The sequence below is a fragment of the Crinia signifera genome, chromosome 4 (genome assembly GCF_055691185.1).
Source record: "Crinia signifera chromosome 4, ASM5569118v1, whole genome shotgun sequence".
Classification (NCBI taxonomy): Eukaryota; Metazoa; Chordata; class Amphibia; order Anura; family Myobatrachidae; genus Crinia; species Crinia signifera.
Genome location: NC_139220.1, coordinates 304,767,329 through 304,793,598, shown reverse-complemented (window position 1 = coordinate 304,793,598; position 26,270 = coordinate 304,767,329). Strand labels below are relative to the sequence as shown.

The 26,270-nt window shown below is 45.8% G+C and overlaps 2 protein-coding genes across 4 annotated transcripts in view; one reads left to right on the top strand and one right to left on the bottom strand.

The window, feature by feature from the left end:
• Positions 1-3,729, bottom strand: part of LOC146075772 (uncharacterized) — an 83,182-nt gene extending 79,453 nt beyond the window's left edge. The window contains exons 1-2 of one of the 2 annotated variants that reach the window (XR_014473623.1): positions 3,529-3,729; positions 2,436-2,492 (exon numbers count right to left, since the gene is read on the bottom strand). The gene's annotated coding sequence lies outside the window, so the exon portion shown is untranslated. The remainder of the gene's footprint in view (positions 1-2,435; positions 2,493-3,528) is intronic. The other variant, XM_083185365.1, reaches the window with a different exon arrangement.
• The window catches only part of LOC146075771 (uncharacterized), a 190,645-nt gene continuing 167,558 nt past the window's right edge, over positions 3,184-26,270 (top strand). Inside the window, exons 1-3 of one of the 2 annotated variants that reach the window (XR_014473622.1) lie at positions 3,184-3,894; positions 3,992-4,116; positions 6,303-6,375. The gene's annotated coding sequence lies outside the window, so the exon portion shown is untranslated. Of the gene's footprint in view, positions 3,895-3,991; positions 4,117-6,302; positions 6,376-26,270 lie in introns of those variants that run through there. The other variant, XM_083185364.1, reaches the window with a different exon arrangement.

Genomic DNA, 26,270 nt, shown 5'->3' with positions numbered 1-26,270 from the left:
TTCATACCCCCACTATCCACGTTGGCGTGGAGTTGATTTATAAAGTGTGGCGAGCGTAGCGAGCCACCGAGCCCAAAGCGTGGTGAGCGCAGCGAGCCCCGCGCATAACTTCACAGGTATACGCGTCCCCTCGCCACACTTTATTAAATCAACTCCACGCCGATGTGGATAGTAGGGGTATGAAAAGGTCAGAGGACGCGTACCGCCGCCCCTCGCGGGCTTGCCACGCTTCGGGTTGGCTTTAATAATGATGGGGGCATTAAACATACTTTACAACTATATTCAATGTAAAATGGGCCATACTGGCCCATTTCACATTGTCACCTATGTAAAATAGCGTTGATTCACCGCGATTTTCTATTTCACCAGCAAATTAGCTGGTGATTGATAGAAAATCGGGTCCATCGCGTTGATTGTATGCCTTAAGTACCTTAAAGTTAAGGCATATAATCAACGAGATGGGCGCCGTGCTAGGAAACAAGTACCGAAATTCCTTTACATGAGACCTAGGGATGAACATCGGAAGCCCACAATCAAGTGATGACTTCCGCCATCAAAATGTTGATGTAATGGTAACTAAAAGATTTTGATGAGAAAAACTATTCATACAATGTGCTCATGCTCAGTCCCTCAGCACAGCTTGTGCTGGAGATAAGTCCCTGATTCCACGTGTTATTGAGGGTCCTGCGGCTGCTTATCTGGTATTGTGCTTGGCATGCCGCATAATACTCGATAACAGCAGGAATCGTTGGAAAAGTATGCAGGCATTGGAGCTAATAGGATAGCACCTGGGAAACTTATTAGCAGTAGCGACATATTGCTGCTAATAGGATAACCCCCACTAAATCTGGTGACAATCAAAGATGAATAAATACCAAAATTTGAACCTTTCTCTTGATTTCTAGGGTGAATGGGGATTCCTCCTCCATAATTAGAACAGAATCAACTATATTGTCCATGTATGCTTGCGCACACTAGGATTTAAGTGCAGCATCATGCAGGGATGAAGGGGGGGGATTACATGTGGGGAACACATGCCCGCCGAGCTGCACAGCGCCTAGGCAGCCATTAGCTGCGCCACTGGTCATTGCAGCAGTCAGGTAGGTAACAATACGGTACTCTTTACCTAGAAGGGCGCCCACGATTTTGATCATGGGCATCGCAGGTAAAAAAATTGCGTCGGTCGCATTGCATGCGACCAAAAAAAATCGCATGCGATACGATCGACGCGATTACCGCGATTTAACATTGGGAACAATGTTAAATGGCCCACAGACCCCAAATAGCCACCCTGGGCCCCCCCAATTGTTAACGCCACACCACGATCAACGTGAACCTGAAGCGTGGCGAGCGCAGCGGTACGTGTCCTCCGACCTTTTCATACCCCCACTATCCACGTCGGCGTGGAGTTGAGAATAGATAGTGTGGCGAGCGCAGCGAGGGGACGCGGATACCTGTGAAGCCCGCGAAGGGACGCGTTTACCTGTGAAGGTATCCGCATCCGCTCGCCACGCTTCGGGCTCGGTGGCTCGCCACACTATCTATTCTCAACTCCACGCCGACGTGGATAGTGGGGGTATGAAAAGGTCGGAGGACGCGTACCGCTGCGCTCGCCACGCTTCGGGTTCACGTTGATCGTGGGGTGGCGTTAACAATTGGGGGGGCCCAGGGTGGCTATTTGGGGTCTGTGGGCCATTTAACATTGTTCCCTATGTAAAATCGCTGTAATCGCGTCGGTCGCACCGCATGCGTTTTTTGGCTGCATGCGATGCGACCGACGCGATTTACATTTTAACATGGGTTTCAATGTAAAATCGGGGGCATCTCATCGGTCGCATCGCAAATGGCATGCGATGCCCATGATGGGCGCCCTTCTAGGTAAAGAGTACCAACAATACAAGCAGAGACAGTACAGTTATCACACATGGAACATATTTGGCTGAGCTGCACAGCTCCTAGGCAGCCATCAGCGGCGCCATCTTGATTATGCTGCTCAAAGGCAGCTGTAATAATATTATTATAATTGGGAGGGGGGGGGGGGGGGGGGGAATTTTTTGCCAAGATAGAACAATTCAGAAGTGCCGAAAAACAACTGGATAGGACCATTAGCAGCCGATCCAAGTTCTCGCCACTTTGCCAGCAAATTTGCAGACATTTTCAACACCTTTGAGGCATTTTTTCACTTGAAAAGAAAGTGACAAAACATTGGCGAAAATTACTTCAATAGCGGCAAAAACAGCTGCAATTGACTAGTGAAGGATTTAATGACTTTCTAGTTTCCCAGAGCATAGATCTGAATTTGGGGCACATACTCTGGGTCCACATTAGGCCTAGCCCAGCCTGCCTTGCCATATACACAGCATGCCGGATATATTTGCATATTTAGTGTCTGTACGATACGATGTGTTTGTCAGTTACAGCAGTCTCATACATACCGCTGCTATGCGCCAGTCAACGCACCTACGATGTATCCGCTACTCCACTGTATTCAGCTGTAAATCATTAAATTATGAGGTTTTAATTAATCTGCACATCACTATTTGCAATTTCAGTCTCAAAAGAAACCTTGATGACCGTTGTCTTTAAGAAAAAAAGGGACCTGTACACACTATACTGCCCCAGGTGCCCAGCGCACACTATACTGCACCCAGCCTGCCCTGCCCCAGGTGCCACACACAATACACTGTCTGCAGCTGGCCCTGCTGAGCACCAGGCCACCCACACTATACTGCCCCCAGCCTGCCTTCCCCAGCACCAGGTGCCACTCCCACACTAGACTGCCCCCTATCAGGTGCCCCGCACACACTATAATGCCCCCTACATGCCCTAGGGGTCCCGTGCACACACTATACTGCCCACTGCCTGCCCTAACTCATACCCACAATATACCGCTCCAGCCCAGCACCGGGTAACACACACACACTATACTGCCTGCCCTGCCCCAGGTGCCCCGCACACACTATACTTCCCTGAGCATGCACTGCTGAGCATCAGGTGCCCCGCCCACACTATCTTGCTCCCAGCACCAGGTGCCATGCCCACACTATACTGTCCCCTGCCACATAAAACTATACTGCCCCCTGCCTGCCCTGCACCAGGTGCCCCACACACTATACTTCCCCGAGCATGCACTGCTGAGCATCAGGTGCCCCGCCCACACTATCTTGCTCCCAGCACCAGGTGCCATGCCCACACTATACTGTCCCTGCCACATAAAAACTATACTGCCCCCTGCCTGCCCTGCACCAGGTGCCCCGCACACAATATACTGCCCCCCTACATGTCCTAGGTGCCCCCCACACACACACACTATACAGCCCACTGCCTGTCCTGCTTCATGCCCACAATATACTGCTCCAGCCCAACACCGGGTAACACACACACTATACTGCCCCCTGCATGCCCTGCATCAGGTGCCCCGCACACACTATACTTCCCCGAGCATGCACTGCTGAGCACCAGGGGCCAGACACACACTGTACTGCCCCCAGCCGAGCACGGGGAGCCGAGTATACTCCCAGCACTCACCTGAATCCCTGCAGGATATACACACACTGACCGCGATGTTTCTCCGAACTCGGATTCAGGGGGAGCGACTGGCCGGGGACACGGAGGCGGGAAGACGACCGGGCGGGGAACAGTTGGTTTTCGCCTCAGTCACCGCGCGCTTCTCGTGGCGTCACTCACTAGGTCATGTGACTGTAACGCCGTAATGGTGGCGGACCCGGTGATGTCCCATAATCCTCTGCTCGCACACAGCTTCTCCCTCACAGCCGGGGGCGGGAACCACCTCCTGCTTCTCTCCATCCTTCCTCCTCCTGTTGCCGGATCTCTGTGCCCGGGAGTCGGGACAAGTGCAGCAACAGCCCATATACCCTCCTGGTGCACTGTGTGGTGAGTGGTATATTTCTATAATCGTATGTTTATTGTACATGTCATTGATGTATGCTTTTATCCAAGTGTCTCGAATTGTGGCTTTGTTGAATTGCAGGCTGTTACTCATGAACATGGAATAGTGGGTGTCAGTAGTGAACTTTTAAATAGAATTCTCCTGCAAATAGTTTCTTCATTATCTCTCTACAACGACAGAATAAATCTGTAACCAAGGCGCACAAGGTAATCCTCTGGACCAACACACTTACCTGAGGGGTGCGCTACACAAGCGCTTATGTGGGTCTTCTGAATTGTTTTTGTATATTAGCAAATAAATAACTATGGGAACATAATAATTGAGTGTTGTTTTGATGCAGCTTTTGTATCAGGACCATATTACGAAGAAAAGGAAAGCACACAAATAAAAGGCTTTGAATCGCTTCCCCAATAATTCCCTCTGTGTACATTTAAAAAAGATGGAGATGGGACTTTATGTAGCTGGTGGGAGTTCATGCACTTTGTGGTGTCAGAAATGAATAATCACTAGTTATGTTAGGGTATGGGTAAAAACCGGACCAGGACAAAACCCCCGGACCAGACATCAAACTCTGCATTTTGGAGCTTGTAGTGTCTGGTCCGGGGGGTGTCCTGTCCGGGGGTGTCCTGTCTGGGGGTTCTGCCTGTGACACCTGTCACCAGGTAGAGGAGGAGGGGTAGAATAAAGTCTCCCTGTATGGTCCGGGCATGTAGCAAAAACCAGACGGTCCGGACCACAGGGGGAGGCTGTAATCTCCCCTCCCCTATGTCCCTGGTGATAGCTATCACAGGGACCCCCCAGACAAGACACCCCCCCGAACAGGACACCCCCCGGACCAGACCCTATAAGCTCCGGACTGCAGATTTTGATGTCCTGTCCGGCGGTCCGGAGTCTAGTCCGGTCCGGTTTTTACATAGTCCCGTTATGTTAGCCGTATTCAATGCTGCTGACAAGGGGGTTTGTACTGCGAGGATGGTGTATTTTGTCGCCTAAATCCCCTCGCTGTATTCAATGGCAGGTTTTCAATGCTGTGGGGACAGCGAGCAGAGCTTCCTGCTCGCTGTCACCACTCACCCTGTCAGTATTCAAAGCAGCCCCCTCATACGCCAATTTCCCCTCGCTCCATTGTTTGAACGAGGGGAAATTGGTGTATGAGGCTCCAGAAGCAGCGAGACTCGCGGTTAAAAACAGCGAGTTTCTGCATTAGCCGTGGGTCTCGCTGTTTTGGGGAATTCTCGCCATCCTGTGACAGCGAGAATTTCCCCAGAACATTGAATAAAGCGAGTGGCCGGCGCGGGGGTTAAACAGCGAGGATCGCTGGTTTTCTGCAATCCGAGCTGTTTAACACCCTCGCCGGCCGCATTGAATACCTGCCAATGATGGGGCCGTATCGTCGCAGTGAGAGGCCGGCGAGGATCACCTTACACGGTGAGGTTTGCCATTTTAATGGCAACTCTCACTCCTGCTGCCTTGCCTCAGGGAACAGAAGAGGAAACATTGAATACCCTGATGGTGAGTTATCGGCACTTCTATGTGCTGATAACTAGCTGTCAGAGCATTGACTACCCCTTATAGTCTGAGCATGTTTTGTGAGGTAATATCTGGGTCCAACCACCAGGGTATAAAACAGTGTTCCTGCTAAGCTTCTTTTGCAGGGTGCCATGCCCTGCCCATTTTTTTTTTAACTTTTGAGCCTTGCCCCCTTCCGCACTGACATTTTGCTAAGGAATGTAATCTGCGGCTGTCAGCTCTTCCAACTTCCCCCACCGTTCTGGCTCACTGCTGAACAACTCTGCTGAGAGCAGTGTGTCAGGGCGGTGGAGGGTTGCTAGAAGAGCTGACATGCCGCTCAGCAGAGGAAGTTCAACACTTTTCTTGGGACACTAAACAAATATATTGATTGCTGAATAAGCCAAAACCATCAGCTCTGAGTGCCCCTTGTAGGAATTTTCTTTTTTCTGTCATATGAATTCAACGGTGTGTCAGCTCTTCCGTCTGTAACCGCACACCGCTGTGCTGACATCTCACTGCTGAGAACGGCGTGTTAGCATGACAGGGGAGACTACATGTCCCATGTGGGCATTGCGGTAAGTCCCAGGTTGCGATGTTGTACCAACTTCCCGCCCTACACCTGGGCTTACTGTGGCATGTCTGTGGCCACAACCTGATCGCTGAGGTCGGGTTGCCGCCACACTGGGGCTGAGTGCATACACACTGAACCGCTTTCCCCCTGCCCTGACAGAGGGGGGCAGCTTTGCATATCGAAGCACTATGCAAAGACGTCCTCAAAGGACACTTCCGGTTTCCGGGTGCATGGAGTGAGTCGCATCTCTCTCAACTCCGCTCCGTGCTCCGATACCTCACCCTTCTTACACGGCGTTTTCGCCTCCAGACGACCGAGCAAGTCCCCTGCTATCCTCCCTTGATCCCCTGGAACGGAAGATGGACAGAAAACTGACAGCCCCGCAGCCACAGCGCTCTCACCAACAAAGCGGGCGCCAGTTCAAGAGAGGGCCTGGAACAGACATGGCGCCGGACGGCGATGCCACTTCACTGCTTCCAGCCTCCAAAAAATCCTCCTCTGAGATACAAGGAGATGACGACGACACCTCCCGACTGCCACAGACCGCTCCGCTTACATATGACGACATGGTCGACGCCATCTCCTCCACCATGGCCCCTCTGCTAGCAAAGGCGGTGAGTGACATTACTACCCAGCTACAGCAGCTGAAATAGGGTAGACACCGCAGAACACAACATTGGCTCACTGTCACATAGCATGGCAAACGCACAATTAGAAATTAAACGCCTTGAAAAGGAAAATTACGCTATTACTAACAGGCTGGAAGAAATTGAAAAACCGATCGAGGAGAAACAATTTGCGACTGGTTGGGCTCCTGAAACTGTTAAAGGTCAGGCCCTGGAGCTCTTTGTCAGTCAAACTTTACCCTCACTGTTGGGCGTAAGTGAAGAATGCGCCACAATGGTGATAGAGCGCGTCCACCGCTTAGGAGCAACCCCACGCCCAAATGACACCCGCCCTAGGGTTACCATTTTTAAATGCCTAAGCTTCATTCATAAAATGACCCTGTGGAGAGCATCCAGGAAAACACCTATTATCAAGTGGGAAAGCCACTCACTAAGACTATTCCAAGATTTCTCTGCAGAAGTCACAAAGGCAAGAAAAGTATTTTCGCCAATATGCAGCCAACTGATTACTGAAAAGCTGAGATTTGCGCTGATATTATCCTGCTAAACTCAGAATCTTCCTGAAAGACTCACAACACGATTTTTCTACCCCGGCTGATGTCACAGAATTTCTGAAAGAAAGTCGACTCCACAAAGAGGATGACATATCTGACGCACCCCTTCCTTCCCACTCCAGGAAACCACCCTGCCCTTGACTGTTGACTGATAACCGGTTAGAAGAAATATTTTGGCTAAGTTAGCAAAGCTATTGCCGCTATGCTAGTCTGTTAAATATATGAAAGTTGCACAATTCAGTGTTTAAATTTAGTTCATAGAGTTTGTAAGATTCCAATCCAGTCGAGAGGACATATCTTACCTCTCCCTTTGCTCTCCCTTTATGTTCCCCCTCCCCCCCCCCACCCCTCACCCCCCTTTTCTTCCTCTATACCCCCTTTCTTTTAGTATAGGCTCAGTCACACCCTGTATGCACATTGATGAGGTGGAGCCGGAGAGAGTTTTGCTCCGGAAAGTTGATGCCATTTCTGGTAAATTTAATGGAATTACTGTTCTTATTTGTAAACCGTAAGTGTTGGATTTTAGAAACACTTATTATTGCTGTGCTGGACACAGCAATAGATCTCGTATTTAGTAATATTAGCAATTGTTGTCCTGTCTCCCCCCCCCTCTTGTGTCTTACCCGGGTCTCATTCAAATGTTCTTATGCGCAGTGTGTCCCCGTGCTCCTGACTCAGATAAAATGTATCCATGACGGAGTTGAAGGTGGGCTCCATAAACGTGGGAGGTATCAACTCGCCAGCTAAGCGCAGAAAGATCTTAGTTTACTGCAACAAAATGAAGCTAGATATAGTACTACTTCAAGAATCACATTTAACTCCAAATGCTGGGATGGAAACATCTAGCTAGTGCCACATTTAACTCAAAAGCAAGAGGAGTGGTTATTTTTGATTAAACGCAACATCCCCATGAAATTAGTGAAAAATATAACTGATCCTGAAGGAAGATTTACAATCTCTCAGGTAACAATACACTCTACTCCATATACCCTGTGTAATATATATGCGCCAACAATATACAAAAAACAATTTTTTACCAAACTTCTTGGCGAGTTGACCCTCTCATGCACACTAACTTGATACTTTGTGGCGACTTCAATTTGGTCTCCGATACTTATTTAGATAAGTCCTCAAAGACAAAAAAAACCCCATCTCTCCCTGCTCTAGGTGTCACGCAAGTGGCCTCAAGCCTACAATTGGCAGATATTTGGAGAACAATGAATCCCACTGCCAGGGAATACTCCTTGCCTATCTGCGGCTCACCATACGTATTCGCGTATCGACTACATGCTTCTTTCAGAAAAAACTATTATCTAGAGTCACAGCCTCAGAAAATGGAGCCAATTTTCATATCCGACCACTCTCTACTCTGGTTTAAACACTTGTAAATGAGGAGCCTACCGAGAAATCCATCTGGAGATTCCCAAATCACCTATTAGTTCAGCAGAATTTAAAAATAAATTAAGAGAGGAATGGGATAATTTCAACACCAGCAACCAGTCACACGCAATTACAAACCCCCCTCTGTTCTGGCAGACAGCAAAAGCTGTATTAAGAGGATTCATCCTCTCCTACGTTGCCAAACTCAACAAACAATACTCTGCTACTTTCCTCCTGCTACAACAATCATTATCCACATCATACTCCCAATATAGACAAGACCCTCTCCAACAAACAAACAAAAATATGTACTAGCACAAACACATTCCAACGAATACCTGCACAACAGAGGTAACAAACAATTATATAACATCAATTACCGTTATCATTGCTTCGGCAACAAGACCGGTAAACTCCTGACAAATATGTTAAATGGTTCTAGATCCAATGTTACAGTACACCCCTTGAAACTCCCAGACAACACATTCACAACATCCAATAAACATATCGCCCAGGTAATGAAAGACTTCTACTCAGACCTATACTCCAATCCGTATTCCTCTATCTCCACACCAAGTAATACTGAAGACCCTACACCCCGATTATTATCAAACGTTAACTTTCCAAAAATTCCAAATGAATATCTCCCAGCTCTAATCCAACCGATCACAGAGGAGGAAGTTACAGGGGTCATCAGATCTCTCAAGAAAGGCAAAGCTCCAGGACCGGACGGCTTTGGCAGCAGCTTTTACAAACTAATGCTCCCCCAGGTTGTCCTTCCCTTGGTCAGAGCCTTTAACTACATGCTCACTAACAAAACCCTGCCTTATCATTTCAACTCAGCATATATTAAAACACTGCCAAAGCCGGGTAGAGATCTAACAGCCCCAGGATCTTATAGGCCGATTTCTTTGTTGAACTCGGACTATAAGATCCTGGCTAAGATCCTGACTGACAGACTCAAAATTCTTATGCCTATGATCATACACCATGATCAGACAGGCTTCATCGCAGGCAGACATTCGGTGATCAATATTAGAAAACTGATAACTGCCATTCATCATACCCAAAACAAGTCTGGCCTTCTCCCCCCGGGGATAATTATGTCCATCGACGCGGAGAAGGCTTTCGACCTTGTGAGCTGGACACATTTGTATAAAACAATGGAACATTTTGGCTTTCCCATTGAATTCATATCATATATACAACTTCTATACTCAAACCCTACATCTCAGATTATTAGCAACGGCCAAATTTCTGATCACTTCCAGTTATATAAGGGAACCAGACAAGGCTGCCCCCTTTCCCCCCTCCTTTTCGCCATGGCCATCGAGCCACTAGCCCTACTGCTCAGACAATCTACAAGCTACCAAGGAATAAAGATTCAAAACTATGAAATGAAAGTCACGTTATTTGCAGATGACATGATACTCTATGTTACTAACCCTCTGACTTCTATTCCCACTATAGTTGATTTAATACACGAATTTGGGCTGATTTCGGGATATAAGGTAAATTTAGAAAAATCTGAGCTGCTAATGATAGGTAATTACACTACGGATCTAAAATCTTTCCCACTATTTGACAAATTTAAAATAGCCAAATCACAAATCAAGTACTTAGGTATAATCATTACTGACAAAACAGAAAACTTATATAAAGCAAATTTCGCACCCTCTATCCCTAAAATAACCTCTCTCATGACATCCTGGAATACTCTCCCCCTTTCACTCTTAGGCAGAACGGCAGCAGTGAAATCTATTATATTCCCTAAATTATTTTACAATGTCCAACTTCTCCCTATTTCCCTGAAATATACAGATCTAATAAAGATAAATAAACATATATCTAAGTTTCTGTGGAGAGGAGGAAGATCTAGAATTGCCCTAAACAAGCTGATGCTGCCGAGACAGAGTGGTGGGTTGAAAATCCCTGATTTCAGGGCTTATACTACTGCAGTATTCTTCAGATATGCGAGTGACTGGTTGCTGGAAAGATCGGTTTACACTGACTTCTCTCTTGACTGTGCAAACTTCTATCCCTATTCTCCAGCTGCGCTTCTCCATATGGATTTGATAGATATTCCAAAAGAGATTAAGGCAAATATTATGTTCAGAGATACCTTTGTGAATTGGAAGGGCCTACACAAGACACTGAGGTGTGACTCTAGATTTTCCCCATATATACCCTTATGGGGTAACCCTAAATTTCCTCCCTCGGTGGGCAACAGTGTTCTCAGGCTCTGGAAACAAAAAGGTCTTTCTATGATCTCCAAAATCTTCGATCCGGGAGGCGAAATACTCCCTTTTAGTGACCTTTCTCAAACTTATTCTCTGCCTCACACGCATTTCTATATATACTTACAAGTCAGACATTATGCTTATTCTATTAAATCATCCCTAAGGTTAACCTCAGCTTCCCACCCCATACTTAAATTGCTTATCCATAGATCTGAGAGGCAATTTAGGATAAATATGCTCTATCCTTTATTGATAGAAGCTTCTCCCTCCTTTGCTTCTCATATACCCAACATAATTGCAAAATGGGCTGTAGATATCCCTGATATACAGCATAACTCAGAATGTGTTGTTTCTAACTATTGTCATTACTCCAAGATACTAGAATCAGCATATCTACAAGAAACGCATTTAAAATTTCTGCTCAGGTTTTACATTTCTCCCGCCCAAAGGAAATACATGGTCTCGGATGATCTGGGTCAATGCTACAAATGTGCTATGGCTAACGCAAAATATATGCATTGTTTTTGGGACTGCTCAAAGATCCGCCATTTTTGGAATAAAATTGCTCAATACATTGAAAAAACAATCCAGATTTGTGTCCCTATATCTCCTGAAGTGTACCTGCTTTTCAAATTCCAAAATCTGAACCCTTTCCCTTCTTTTACGCAACATATTCCTTTTCTGGTTGTCATTTTTACAATGGGGAAAAAATTAATCCTACGGCATTGGATAAAAAAGTCTGCACCCAATATTCAAGAACTTAAGTCGAGACTTCTCCAACTGCTATATTTCGACCTGAAATCCTTACTACTTCGTGAAAATGTCTCAGCTATCCCATTCTTCAAGAAGTGGAGCTACTTTATACACTCTTTGGATGACACTTCGAGATACACAATTCAACAATATTTTGATACTTCATTATGGACAAGGGCCAGCCCCTATTTATCAGCTTCAACTGAAAGCCAAAACTGATATTGCCCCAGCCCATAGCTGATACTTATAGATACCCGACATCACCTTTGGACGAAAGAAGGAAGGGATTGAGAGAAATTTAAGATCTGGGAAGTGATCCCGGGAATACCTGGGATAAACTATCCCTCCTGATATGAAAATAATTCTGGACACATTTGTCGCTGCTCCCCTGGGCCAAATCCCTAGCCTATTGATATACTCACTTTTGTTGTTGTGATGATACTCATGAATGCTAAGATTATAAGAATACCTATTACATATTTAGATAGGAGTGGTAACTCACTGTATAAAAGTCTCTTTCTCTGTATTTCGTGGACCCCCCCCCTCTCCCTCCATGTTTCTATGTCTTTGTCTATTATGTGAACAATGGGAAGCTATTTTCCTTTACTCATAAACCTAAATTCAAGTGTAAATGGGAACTTTACACAAGAAATAAACCCAATACATATAAAGGGTCTTATATGCTTAATAGTAAAGACCTCATATTACCAAAATCCCAAAGGAAAAATTGACAAATTTAGATATTTGAATTGAATTGCAACATAGACCTAAACCAACTTCCTTCTTTGGGTAGAGTTCCGAATAATACAACCTAATTGTTCACTATTTGTAACAACCTAACTGTTCACCAAATGTAATAACTTTGTACATTCATGCATATCCAATTTCCTTGACTATGTACATTCACCCTAATGCATGTATTGTTATAACAAACTCAATTGAAAAACAATAAAAACGTTAAAAAAAAAAAAAAAGACGTCCTCAAAGCCACTCATCTGCTGGTAATACCGGCAGATGAACAGCTTTCCTGGCGGTGATGCGGGAGCACGCATCATCGCTCATCTAAGGGCCATACACACTGGGCGGCTTTGAGCTCTAATTCGCCCAGTGTGTATGGGCCACTCTCCAAGTGGGTGTAGTGGTTCCCTTCTCCGTGTCAATATGTAAAAAAAAACATAAAAAAGTCAGGGTCAGGCACAGATTTCTATGAGTTGAAATTACATGTAGGCCGGGATTCCCAAATATCCACAAAGGGCTTACACAAGCAGTCATTGGTGAACTCCTGTAACGGTATCTTTACTTGTCACCACAGTGTTAAGACCATTTGGGAACAGTGCTTGCATGCACTATTCATGTCATTTAAATACCGCGCAAATGCCCCCCCCCCCCCCCCCCCCCCCACACACACACACACACACACACACACACACACACACACACACACACACACACACACACAAAATATCCCCGCATGGGGGCAAAATCATTCGATGGTCATGACCATCGAATGATTTTGCAAGTGCTCGCAGATCTCTCTGGTTCTTGGATCTGTTGGCTACCTGTACGTGATGTCAGCTTCCCATCACCCACATCACCACACTTCACTGCCACCTCCCCCCGCCAGCACTACTAGATGTGAACGGAATGGCGAACAAGCAATTTGTCACGGCTGCACATGCGCATAAATGTTTTATGTGGATGTGCAGTCACAAAACATCACTCACCACTGCAAATTTGCAACGGTGCATAATAACCAGAATGACCTCCCTAGTTTAGAAAATGTCCTGAAATCGCCCCATGTGTAGGCTCCCGTTTACAGCAATGGGGGAGCCCAACTTCCGGACCTCAGCATCCTGCAGTCAGTATGGAAGTTGGGCGGGGGGTGCACACAGCCTCTGCTGCTGTCTGCTGTACTGTGGAAGTACCAATGGCTTTTAAATTCAGTACCACTGGACTTATGCAGCAATATCACTAGATTTATACGGCAGGATGGACTTATGTGGCAGAACCAATGGACTTTAACGTCAGTGCCAGTGGACTGGGCTGGCCTATAGAGCCCTGTCACTGGGCTGGCCTATAGAGCCCTGTCACTGGGCTGGCCTATAGAGCCCTGTCACTGGGCTGGCCTATAGAGCCCTGTCACTGGGCTGTACAAACACAACAGCTGCAGAGAGTACTACTCTCCCTCTACTCCTAGTATACTAGCATTGGCTTGGGACAGCTGGTGGGCGGGCAAGCAGGCGTGCATGCAGGCAGGCAGCCAGGACACATGCTGTCTTCACTCTCCCAGACTGGAGTGAAGATGGTGCCTGGCTGCCCACCCCTTTATAGGGTCCGAATCTCAAGATAACCGATGGCAGGATCTTGCGAGCTCCAGAGACCCGTGCTCCGCCTCTGGGGGGGACTACCGAACAGGCTCAGAGAGTGGGTTCAGATTGATGGTGTTCGTTGGTGTCTGGATTCCCCCAATCTGAACTCGCACATCCCTAATATTACCAAGTCAAAATGACACTGTAGCCAGGTGAGATGGGCAATCTGGAGGCAGTTGCAGATAATTTAATCTGCTGATTATAGATGGCATTTTAAAGCATTGCTTTTTAATCTTAAGGGTTAAATCAAGAGATTATTTATATTGCAGGGAAAAAGTTATTTAGCTACAATACCACTCTGTACTAACACTGCCAAGCGGTGCAGAAGGGGTGCAAACACTAGTACAGCAGTTGCATTGTCCACACTGGGGCAAGCCCAGCACCAAGGTAAACTGCTGGGCTGCCCCCAGCCTCTGTGCACCCCCCAAGCCTCCATCCTCGATGTGAATGAATGCCGCACACAGGCATCCATTCCTCTCCTTCCCCAACCTCCACACTGAATGCAGGTTGCTGCGGTCTAGTGTTTGGGCTTCCCCATTGCTGTAAACGGGAGCCAGATCGGATGACCCGGCATACCCGTTTACACTGCCACCTACCTTTTCATTTAGCTACCTCATTTACACCGACGCTGACCCGGGTCCACCAGGCAATATCCTGGGTTTTTGCCTTGGTGTAAAAGGGGGTATAAATTATCTGCAACTGCCTCAATATTGCCCAGCTCACCTTGCTACAGTGTCATTTTGACTTGTTAATATCAACGAAACCAGTAGATTACACATAAGAAATACACTGAATGCCATAGTGGAAATGTTCTCATTCATCCGGCAGGGGACACTGGCGATCTACTGTGGGGTTTAAAGGTCCCCATACATTAGGCCGACTTGTCCTTAAGACAAGTCGGACCCAATTCTCCTGTGAGCTGCCCGGGAGGCTCACACACAATTTGGCACTTGATGAGCCAAATTTGACATGTGATAAATCGCTTGCGATTTATCACATGTCGGGGCGCAGGGGGCGGGCGGTGAGGGGCAGGGGGCGGCGGTGCTCTCATCAGGGGGAGCAGTGGGGCGGGCAGCGGGTCCCTGAGCGCCGGGGAGTGCTGACCTGGCCGGGCGGTGATGTTCATATATATCAGCAGCGCTGCGGGAGTCGGGAGGGGATGTGGTGCCGGGTGCGACGAGTGCTGCTGGCTGACTCAGCTCTCAGCCAGTCAGAGAACGGCCGGTCAATGCACCCCATTTTTTCATACCCCTACTTTCCAACTACGCATGGAGTTGATTTTATATAGTGTGGCGAGGGGACGTGGTCTCATAAGAAAAACGGGAGCCCAGATATTACATAAGTAATAAATATATATGTGTGTGTGTGTATATATATATATATAATTATTATTTCGGCCTGAAAAAAAATAAAAAATAAATTATATATATATATATATATATATATATATATATATAACTTTTTTTTTTTTTTCAGGACGAAATAATACAAAATAACATTTAACCCCTTCCCGACATTTGACGTACATGTACGTCATGGCCGGGATCTACTTCCCGACACAGGACGTACATGTACGTCATGGCTTTAAACTGTCCCCGCGTCTATAGATGCGGTGACAGTTTGGAGATGTCTGCTGTCCCTGACAGCAGACATGTCCCAGCATGTCCAGGGGGGGCGGCGATGCCTCCCCCCCGTCGGCGATCGCTGTGATTGGCTGTTCAATGTGAACAGCCAATTACAGCGTTTTCTGTGTACCGGCGAATAACGTTCGCCGGTGACACAGGGATCGGTGGTGATTGGTGCTGTAAAGTACAGCACCAATCACCACGGGGTGTAAGGGTGACACTGGTGTCACCCCACCTCACCCCACCCGCCCCCAAAGGCCGTGATTGGTCCGTCGGACCGACGGACCAATCACAGCCATGGAGGGTGATTTAAACTAACGGTGACTGCACTGCAGACGCCATTCCGGTCTGGAATTGCGTGCAGTGCGGTCACCGTGCCTATCTGCCGTGATATACTGACCTGATCCTTGCAAATACTTATCTGATCACTGCTTGTAGTGTGCTGGATGCTTCCTGGATCTTGTGACTTCTTGTGACTTCCTGTGTTGTGCTGCTGCAGTGTGATAGAGTTATAGAGAGAGATAGAGAGAGATAGTGACAGAGAGTGCTATATTTTGTGTCTGCTGCCCCCCCCCCCCCTGTTGTGCTGATCAGTATATCTGTGCTGATCAGCAACTTTTTGGGGGTGCTGGGTTTTTTTTTTATATATATATACAGCTGTGCTGCGTGTGCAACTGACTGCTGCCCCCCCTTTTGTGCTGATCAGTATAAATTAACTGATCAGCAACTTTTTGGGGGTCCAGGGTTTTTTTTTTATATATATATACCTGTCAGTGCTGCTGCTGCAGTGTCATAGAGTGATAGATAGTGAGAGATAGAGAGAGATAGTGACAGAGAGTGATAGAGAGTGCTATATTTTGTGTCTGCTGCCCCCCCTTTTGTGCTGATCAGTATATCTGTGCTGATCAGCAACTTTTTGGGGGTGCAGGTTTTTTTTTTTATATATATAACTGTCAGTGCTGCTGCTGCAGTGTCATGAGTGATAGATAGTGAGAGATAGAGAGAGATAGTGACAGAGAGTGATAGAGAGTGCTATATTTTGTGTCTGCTGCCCCCCCTTTTGTGCTGATCAGTATATCTGTGCTGATCAGCAACTTTTTGGGGGTGCAGGGTTTTTTTTTTTATATATACCTGTCAGTTGCTGCCAGTTGCACTGTCAGTTGCACCAAAGGTTGTGCACCTGCTGCCCCTCACTGGTAATCAGTGTCGCATCAGTGATCACCTTTTTTTTTTTTTGAGGGTGCTGTGGGGTCTTTTTTTAATTTTTTTTTTACACACACTGTGATTTTGTGGGTGTCCTGTGGCCACTGTGCGCTGATCAGTGACGTACATCACTGATCAGCTTTTTCGGCACAGGGTTGATCTATTTTTTTTTTTGATCAAATTCCTGTTGCCTTTGAGCGCTGTTCAGTGACGGACGTTACTGACCAACATCTGTGCTCAATTTTTGGCGCAGGACCTTTTTTTTTTTTTTTTAACCCCTTCAATTTTTTTTTTTTTTAATTGGGATCAAATTCCTGTATAAAGTATTTTTTTTTTCTGCACTACATACACACTACACACGGGTTGAAATAAAGTTTGTACCCCCCCCTACACTATACACGTGTTGAAACATTTCACTACCAGAAACACAAAAATAAAAATGGCATCCCAAATGTCATCCCAGTCATCCAGAAGAATGTATTCAGCGGAGGAGGCATATGCCATGCTTGCCTCTGACTCTGACACAGCCAGTGATGCAAGCGGGGAATTTGAAGGATTCATCTTAAGCTCCTCTTCCTCTAGTGATGAGCGACCCCCTCAAAGACGCCCCCGTAGAGCAGCTGAGACCCCCCCCAATAATTGATCTCGTATGGACCCCACCACCAGACAATTTTGAGCCCCAGGTTCCTGAGTTTTTGGCCATCCCAGGAATCCAATTTGATTCCACAGGTCTGAGAAATTGACTTTTTCAAATTATTTTTCTCTGATGATTTTATAAATTTAATGGTGGACCAAACTAATTTATATGCCCAGCAGTTTATTGCTCAAAACCTCACGTCATCATTTGCTAGGTGGACCCCTGTAGATGCAGTAGAGATGATGACGTTTTGGGGTCTGGTGTTTCATATGGGCATAGTAAAAAAGCCAGAAATTAGGCAATATTGGAGTACAGATGTTCTGTACAGCACCCCACTGTATCGTATGGCCATGACCCAGACTCGTTTTGAGTTAATCCTTAAATTTTTGCATTACAACGATACTGCACAGTGCCCACCCAGAGATGATCCCACCTTTGACCGGCTATTCAAAGTCAGGCCGGTCATTGATCATTTCAGTGCCAAATTTGCAGAGATGTACATCCCAGATAAATTAATTTGCATAGACGAGTCCCTTATACATTTTAAAGGAAGGGTTAAATTCCGCCAGTACCTTCCCAGTAAGAGGGCAAGGTATGGCATAAAAATGTATAAGCTGTGTGAAAGCACCTCAGGGTACACTCACAGGTTTAGGGTATATGAAGGGAAGGATTCAAGAATTGAACCGCCAGAATGCCCCCCCTCCCTCGTAGGTGTTAGTGGAAAAATTGTCTGGGATTTAGTGCACCCCTTCCTGGATAAAGGTTATCACCTCTATGTGGATAACTTTTACACTAGCATCCCCCTGTTTAAGGCCCTTGGTTCAAGAGGTACAGCAGCTTGCGGTACTGTGTGCAAGAACCAAAGAGGCCTCCCAAAAACGCACATTGCCCAAGTAATGAGAAGGGGTGAAAGCAGGGGAATATGCACCGAAAATATGTTGTTGGTCAAATATAAGGACAAGAGGGATGTCCTTATACTGACAACAATTCATGGAGACAGTACCACCTCCGTCCCTGTACGAGGTACCAGTACCCACACCTCAAAACCTAATTGTATCCTGGATTACAATAAGTACATGGGCGGAGTGGATCTTTCAGATCAGGTACTGAAGCCGTACAGTGCCCTGCGGAAAACAAAAATCTGGTACAAGAAGCTGGCCGTGTATATCATCCAGATGGCACTGTATTACGCTTACGTGCTATTCCGTTTTACCAGCCAGAGGGGGACATTTATGCACTTTCAAGAGGAAGTCATAAAGGGCCTAATATTTGGGAACCAGCAGGCAGAGAGCCCCAGTACTTCTAGTACTGGCCCCCGTATTGTACCAGGGCAGCATTTTCCTGATGAAATCCCCTCCACTGGAAAAAAGGGCAGGACACAAAAAAGGTGCAAAGTTTGCTATAAAAAGGGAATAAGAAAGCAAACTATTTTCCAGTGTGACACTTGCTCCGACAAACCCGGCCTATGTATAAAGGAGTGTTTTAAAATATACCACACATCTATGGATTATTAGGTTCATCATTTCACCGTGCTTCGGGGGTCTTGCTAATGCCACATAGCACCCACCATTCATTCCACCAGAATCTGAGCCGCAAAATCCAAAAATCACTCCTTCCCTTCTGAGTCCTGCCATGCACCCAACTGGTATTTTTTGGTCACATGTGAGGCATTGCCATACTCGGGAGAAATTGGGGCACAGATTTTGGGGTGCTTTTTCTCCTTCATACATTATGAAAATGAAACATTTTGAGCCAGAACTGCATTTTTGTGTAAAAAAATGTAATTTTTCATTTGCACAGCCCAGTTGTATAAAAATTGGTGAAACCCCTGGGGGTTTGAAATGTACAGTATACCCCTAGATGAATTCCCTGAGGGGTGTAGTTTGCAAAATGGGGTCACTTGTGGGGGGGTTCCACTGTATTGGTGCTTTGGGGGTCTTGCTAATGCGACATAGCACCCACCAACATTCCACCAGAATCTGTGCTGCAAAATCCAAATATCACTCCTTCCCTTCTGAGTCCTGCCATTTTTTGGTCACACATGAAGCATTGCTGTACTCGGGAGAAATTGGGGCACAGATTTTGGGGTGCTTTGTCTCCTTCATTCCTTGTGAAAATGAAAAATTTTGAGCCAGAACTGCATTTTTGTGTAAAAAATTTAATTTTTCATTTTCACTGCCCAGTTGTACCACAATTGGTGAAACCCCTGGGGGTTTGAAATGTACATTATACCCCTAGATGAATTCCCTGAGGGGTGTAGTTTGCAAAATGGGGTCACTTGTGGGGGGCTTCCACTGTATTGGTGCTTTGGGGGTCTTGCTAATGCGACATAGCACCCACCAAAATTCCACCAGAATCTGAGCTGCAAAATCCAAAAATCACTCCTTCCCTTCTGAGTCCTGCCATGCACCCAACTGGTATTTTTTGGTCACATGTGAGGCATTGCCATACTCGGGAGAAATTGGGGCACAGATTTTGGGGTGCTTTTTCTCCTTCATACCTTATGAAAATGAAAAATTTTGAGCCAGAACTGCATTTTTGTGTAAAAAAATTGAATTTTTCATTTTCACTGCCCAGTTGTATCAAAATTGGTGAAACCCCTGGGGGTTTGAAATGTACACTATACCCCTAGATCAGGGGTTCTCAAACTATTTTGCTCTGGGACCCCATCAGACAATAAAAATAATGATGGGACCCCATCAGACAATAAAAATTAATTACGGGACCCCAGCAAGTTACTGCAGAAGGTCATCATATCACATGTGTAGTCAGCAGACAGCACAAACATGGCAGCATTGTGGAGGTACAAAATGATGGGAGGGGTCTAAAATAACAGACTCCTTGAATCATTGCCTGAGATGAAAAAAGTCATTAACCTGATGGTCAGCAAAATGGATTCGCGACCCCACAATGAGAAGGTCGGGACCCACTTTGGGGTCAGGACCCACAGTTTGAGAACCACTGCCCTAGATGAATTCCCTGAGGGGTGTAGTTTGCAAAATGGGGTCACTTGTGGGGGGCTTCCACTGTATTGGTGCTTTGGGGGTCTTGCTAATGCGACATAGCACCCACCAAAATTCCACCAGAATCTGAGCTGCAAAATACAAAAATCACTCCTTCCCTTCTGAGTCCTGCCATGCACCCAACTGGTATTTTTTGGTCACATATGAGGCATTGCCGTACTCGGGAGAAATTGGGGCACAGATTTTGGGGTGCTTTGTCTCCTTCATTCCTTGTGAAAATGAAAAATTTTGAGCCAGAACTGCATTTTTGTGTAAAAAATTTAATTTTTCATTTTCACTGCCCAGTTGTACCACAATTGGTGAAACCCCTGGGGGTTTGAAATGTACATTATACCCCTAGATGAATTCCCTGAATGGTGTAGTTTGCAAAATGGGGTCACTTGTGGGGGGGGGTTCCTAACTTTTAGCATCTTATGGTGCCTAGAAACCTACATGGTGCCTAAAAAATAATCTCATAAAAAGGAGGCTCCAAAATCAAGTAGGTGCTCCTTCTATTATGAAGCCTGTGGTTTGGTCAACGTGCACACTAGGGCCACATATAGGATATTTATGAAAACAAAAGAATTGGGGGAATCAATTTTTAGTCACATTTCTCTAGTAAAATCTACTGTGTTCCTTAGAAAAATGTATTAATATTGAAAATCTGCAAAAAAAATGAAATTTTGAAATTTCACCTACACTTTGTTTTAATTCCTGTGAAACACCTAAAGGGTTAACAAACTTCCGAAATGCTGTTTTGAATACCGTGAGGGGTGCAGTTTTTGAAATGGCATCATTTATGGGGGTGTCTCACATACAAGTCCCTCAAAGTCTCATCAGAACTGAACTGGTCCCTAAAAAAATCAGTGTTTGAAATTTTCTTGAAAATTTGAGAATTTGCTATTCATATTTTAAGCCTCCTAGTGTCCAAAAAATTTAAAAGGAAGTTGAAATAATGATGGAAACATAAAGTAGACATATGGTCTATGTTAGTTATTAACTATTTTGAGTGGTATGATTATTTGTCTCACAAGCAGAAAATGTAACATTTTGCAAATTGCTAAATTTTCCATTTTTTTACGACATTTTGGTATTTTTCACAAAAAAACACAGACTGTATCGACCCAAATTTACCACTAACTTGAAGTACAATGTGTCACGAGAAAACAATCTCAAAATCACTGGGATAAGTAAAAGCAAAAAAAAGTTATCCCCACTTAAGTGATACCTGTCAGATTTGGAAAAAAAGGGCTCTGTCAGGAAGGCAAAAACTGGCTGTCAGGAAGGGGTTAACATATTAAAAAAAGTTGTCATCCATAGGAAAGTGCAGGGGGGACGCGGTACACATGGTGTATGTGACTGGCCCGACCTGCTAGAGATGGTCCGTTTGTAATAATGTGTTTTAGCATTAGCTTGAAATAAACGCTGTGTGGATCAGCACCGTGTCTGTCAGGCGCCACTACAATATATAAATTATACGGTGTACAACTCTCGGGCTAAAACATGTGGCCCTCTGAGATAGTAATGTTATTAACAGCCTGTACAGTTTTGGATTGCGTGATTGCATGTTGAGAAAATATTCATATATTCAAGTGTTCATTGTAGTGAGTTCTCATGCTATATACCATGTAGACATAGAACTACACTAAAGCTGCCCATACACACTGCTTTGTGAGCGTGCTTTCCGTGCTGTACTAGCACGGATCACATTGCATTGCATTGCATGTGCATCCGTTGTGCATGCAATGCGATGCAATGTGATGAAACCTAAGTACAAAAAGTATGTGCAAGCACATACTTTTTGTACTGTGCGATGAGGTGCCGCGAGAGCGCGCACCTCAAAGCACACATCGGGTCAGCCCTTATAGCAGCGTGTATGGGCTGCTTAACCTTGAGATTGGCCAGAACCTACATAGGACTACACTGTGGCATCCGCTTATGATAAAGCCACAAACACAACCAATTATGTCATTAATAATATTGAATATATGTTTTAAGATCTAGCTTAAACCCATTAACCCTGTGACGTGGCATTATCTGTGTTGGGTGCGCTCATAACATATAGGTTATCTGTGTGAAATCCCAGGGCAAACGTTTAGCCGACTAGGATAGCACAGCTAACCATTCAGAAAATTGCAACCCACACAGTGTTCAATACATGATTGCATGCAATATAAAACTGATGTGTCCAATTACTTAACCCAGTGGACCACCACCTTGTACTACAAGTATTTAACGATACATGCAATCATGATTAGCATCTCTTTATGATAAATTGGAAACTGTATATATTGATCCAACTCCTATTGTAATATTTGCGCTATTCATAGCAGAAAACACTCCTCAGACTGCATTACGAGTTGGGTAATCAAGTATATAGGAAGGCGTTAATATAAAAGGGTAAAATAATTTAAATAACCCTTTTCACTTCGTTGTTTAGAGCCTAACTGAATAATCCTAATTACCGCATCACAGTTGTGGGAGAAAATCCATTCCACAGAACATTATTGAACAGTGAAAGACTGACAGCTCTATTTAAATTTTTGGTTCACTTTAATGCACTTTTTCACACATCTTTTTATATTTCGCAGTTAGCAGTATATTAAAGTTACGGTAAGTTTTAATTCATTTTCTTGGGACACTTTATTAAACAAAATACAATATAAATGCTGAATAAGCCACAATTTGTCAGCTTAGAGTACCCCTTGTAGGATTCCTTTTCTTCTTTCTGTTTGTATAAATATACCAATTCCTGGGAAGCACCTCCCTATATATCGATACCTGAATTAATGGTAATATAATCAATAGGGTCATCTGCCAACTACATAGAAGACTGTGCGGATTAATCTTCTTGTTCTCTAATAAAAAGTTTTCCCCCAGCTGTGGCATTACCCTGCTGGCTGATTGGGACTGTTGCTGGTTCTTGAAATATGGGGGACCCTACTCATTTTGTCCCCTGTATTTTGGGAACCAGGACTGGCCCTTTGGCCCTGGTAGCTCTCAAAAAATATTGACTGATCCCCCTGGCTGGGATGCAGTTAAAATCCCGGCGGTCGGGATCCCGGCATTCAGAATCCCGACCGCCGAAATCCCGACAGTTTCTCCCTCCGTGGGTGTCCACGACACCCCTGGAGGGAGAATAAATTAGTGTGCCGAGCGTAGCGAGACACCGGGCCCGCTGCGTGGCGAGCGCAGCGAGCCCGCAAGGGGGGGCGATCCACGTCCCCCCCCCTTGTCGGGATTCCGGCGTCGGGATTTTGAACGCCGGGATCCCGACCGCCGGGATTTCATACTGCTTCCCCCTGGCTAGTCCTCGAGAGCTACCAACAGTTCACATTTTCCAGACAACCTAGCTGCTGCAAAAGTGCACTCATTACTCACTGACACATTATACAAGATCCACAGGTGGAGCTAATTACTTCACTTGTGATTCTGAGAGGAGATTTGGAAAACATTAACTGTTGGTATCACTCGAGGACTGGAGTTGGCTACCCCAGATTTAGACCTACAGTCAAAGTCTCATGTTTCAAGATGACTCTTTCTTGCCTGATTCTCTCATGCAAGAAAGAGTCGAGTCATTACATCTGGGAATCAGTATTACCAATAATCTTATAATGGTTTTCTGCCACCTTGACACTTATTTCAGTGTTGTTTACTGATGTAGGGAAGTTCATATTCCCTGTACTTCTCTTGTCTTAAATTTTCAGTCACTTTTCTCTTGTTTTGCTTGTTTGTTTTTGTATTTTGGGCCGGATTCAGACCTGATCACTGAACTGTGATATTTTGGAGCCCAGCAATCAGGTAAACATCACCGCCCACACTAGTGTTATCATAATGATGGCTTGCACATGGGCACGGTGTACCATGTGCATGCTTGGTCGTTCAGTGATTGCATGGGCTGCAAATTTGCCCCTCTGATCTGAATTGGGCCCTCTGTAATTGGGTGATGTGTGACCATTGTTGCACGATAAAAATAAAGGATAATAATTATTGCAGCCTCATCCATGCCTCACTGACAGCAGCACATCCATACCTCACTGACAGCAGCACATCCATGCCTCACTGACAGCAGCACATCCATGCCTCACTGACAGCAGCACATCCATGCCTCACTGACAGCAGCACATCCATGCCTCACTGACAGCAGCACATCCATGCCTCACTGACAGCAGCACATCCCTGCCTCACTGACAGCAGCACATCCCTGCCTCACAGGCAGCAGCACATCCCTGCCTCACAGGCAGCAGCACATCCCTGCCTCACAGGCAGCAGCACATCCCTGCCTCACAGGCAGCAGCACATCCCTGCCTCACAGGCAGCAGCACATCCCTGCCTCACAGGCAGCAGCACATCCCTGCCTCACAGGCAGCAGCACATCCCTGCCTCACAGGCAGCAGCACATCCCTGCCTCACAGGCAGCAGCACATCCCTGCCTCACAGGCAGCAGCACATCCCTGCCTCACAGGCAGCAGCACATCCCTGCCTCACAGGCTGCAGCACATCCCTGCCTCACAGGCTGCAGCACATCACCGCCTCACTGGCTGCAGCACATCACCGCCTCACTGACTGCAGCACATCACCGCCTCACTGACTGCAGCACATCACCGCCTCACTAAGAGCAGCACATCCCTGCCTTACTCACTATAGCACATCCCTGCCTCCCTGACAGCAGTTGCTATTATCTGTATGGCTTATTGCCAATACAGTCACTAAAGCTTTTAGCATATGACAGAGTGAAAGGGACAGTGGGTAAATATAAAGGGACCACTCCCGTGCAGCCGACGTCTCAATAGAATTGGCCGCTTATGCAGGGAATGGTCTGTTACCATCCTGCGGTACACGGTGCTAACTGGAGATGGCTTCTGCCGGTCATGTGAGCGCTCACATGATAAGCCTCTTTTGAGACGTATGTTTCGCTGTGGCTTGATCCAGTGGGAGAAATTTACTAAGATAAATTTGTGAAAAAAAATTGTATTTTCATACGAAAATATGATTTTGGGGGGGCGTATTTGTAGTTTTGGCATTTACTTTGCCAAAAATATGAATTTTCGTATCAGTATTGATGGGATATTTGTATTTACAAATATGAATGATTACACCATTGATACAATACGACAGAAATCACCATTCAAAACAATGGGGATTCCTGATTTACTGTTGGTGTGAATTACACTTTATTTTCCTGTTGTATTTGACCCAGGGACCTACCTACGGGCTCAAGATAGGTAAGTATCAGTGTGTTTGTGTAATGTATGTATTAAACTTTTATTTTTCTGAGTTGTCAGTGTGTTTATTGAACTATTTCTTGTACTGTGGAACTACAAGTGCCAGCGGGCCCTTTAATGCCTTGCATGCTGGGACTTGTGGTTCTCCAAGTCCCAGCATGCGGGGGAGGTTTGCTGGAACTCATAGTTCCACAGTATAAGACAATAGTTTATTTATTCTATTTTTTACACTGCAATCAGCTCAATGCCCGGGGCATCGAGGACAGCACCAGGCTTCAGCCTGGTCAGGCAAGTCCTGGAGGGGGGGACTCTTTTATTGGGAGGGTCCCCACTCCCCCAGGACCCCTGGCCAGGCTGACTGGTCGGTAGGGTTAATGCTTTGGCCGAGGGACCTTATATAATAAGTGTCTCCTGGCTGTGACATTTCCCTACTGGCTGGTTTGGCCTGGGGCTGGTTCTTAAAATACAGGGGACAGCTAGTCATTTTGGGAACCAGCCCCGGACCTGGAGCCTGGGGCGGGTTTTAACAAATCGGGTAACCCCTATTTGCCGGGTTTCCTGATTTTTATTTTATTTTTTTACCAGCCCGGGCTCTTTCAGCACACATGAGCACATCTCCAGGAGGAGACACTTCCCTTTGAACATACTGGATCTGCACAGATT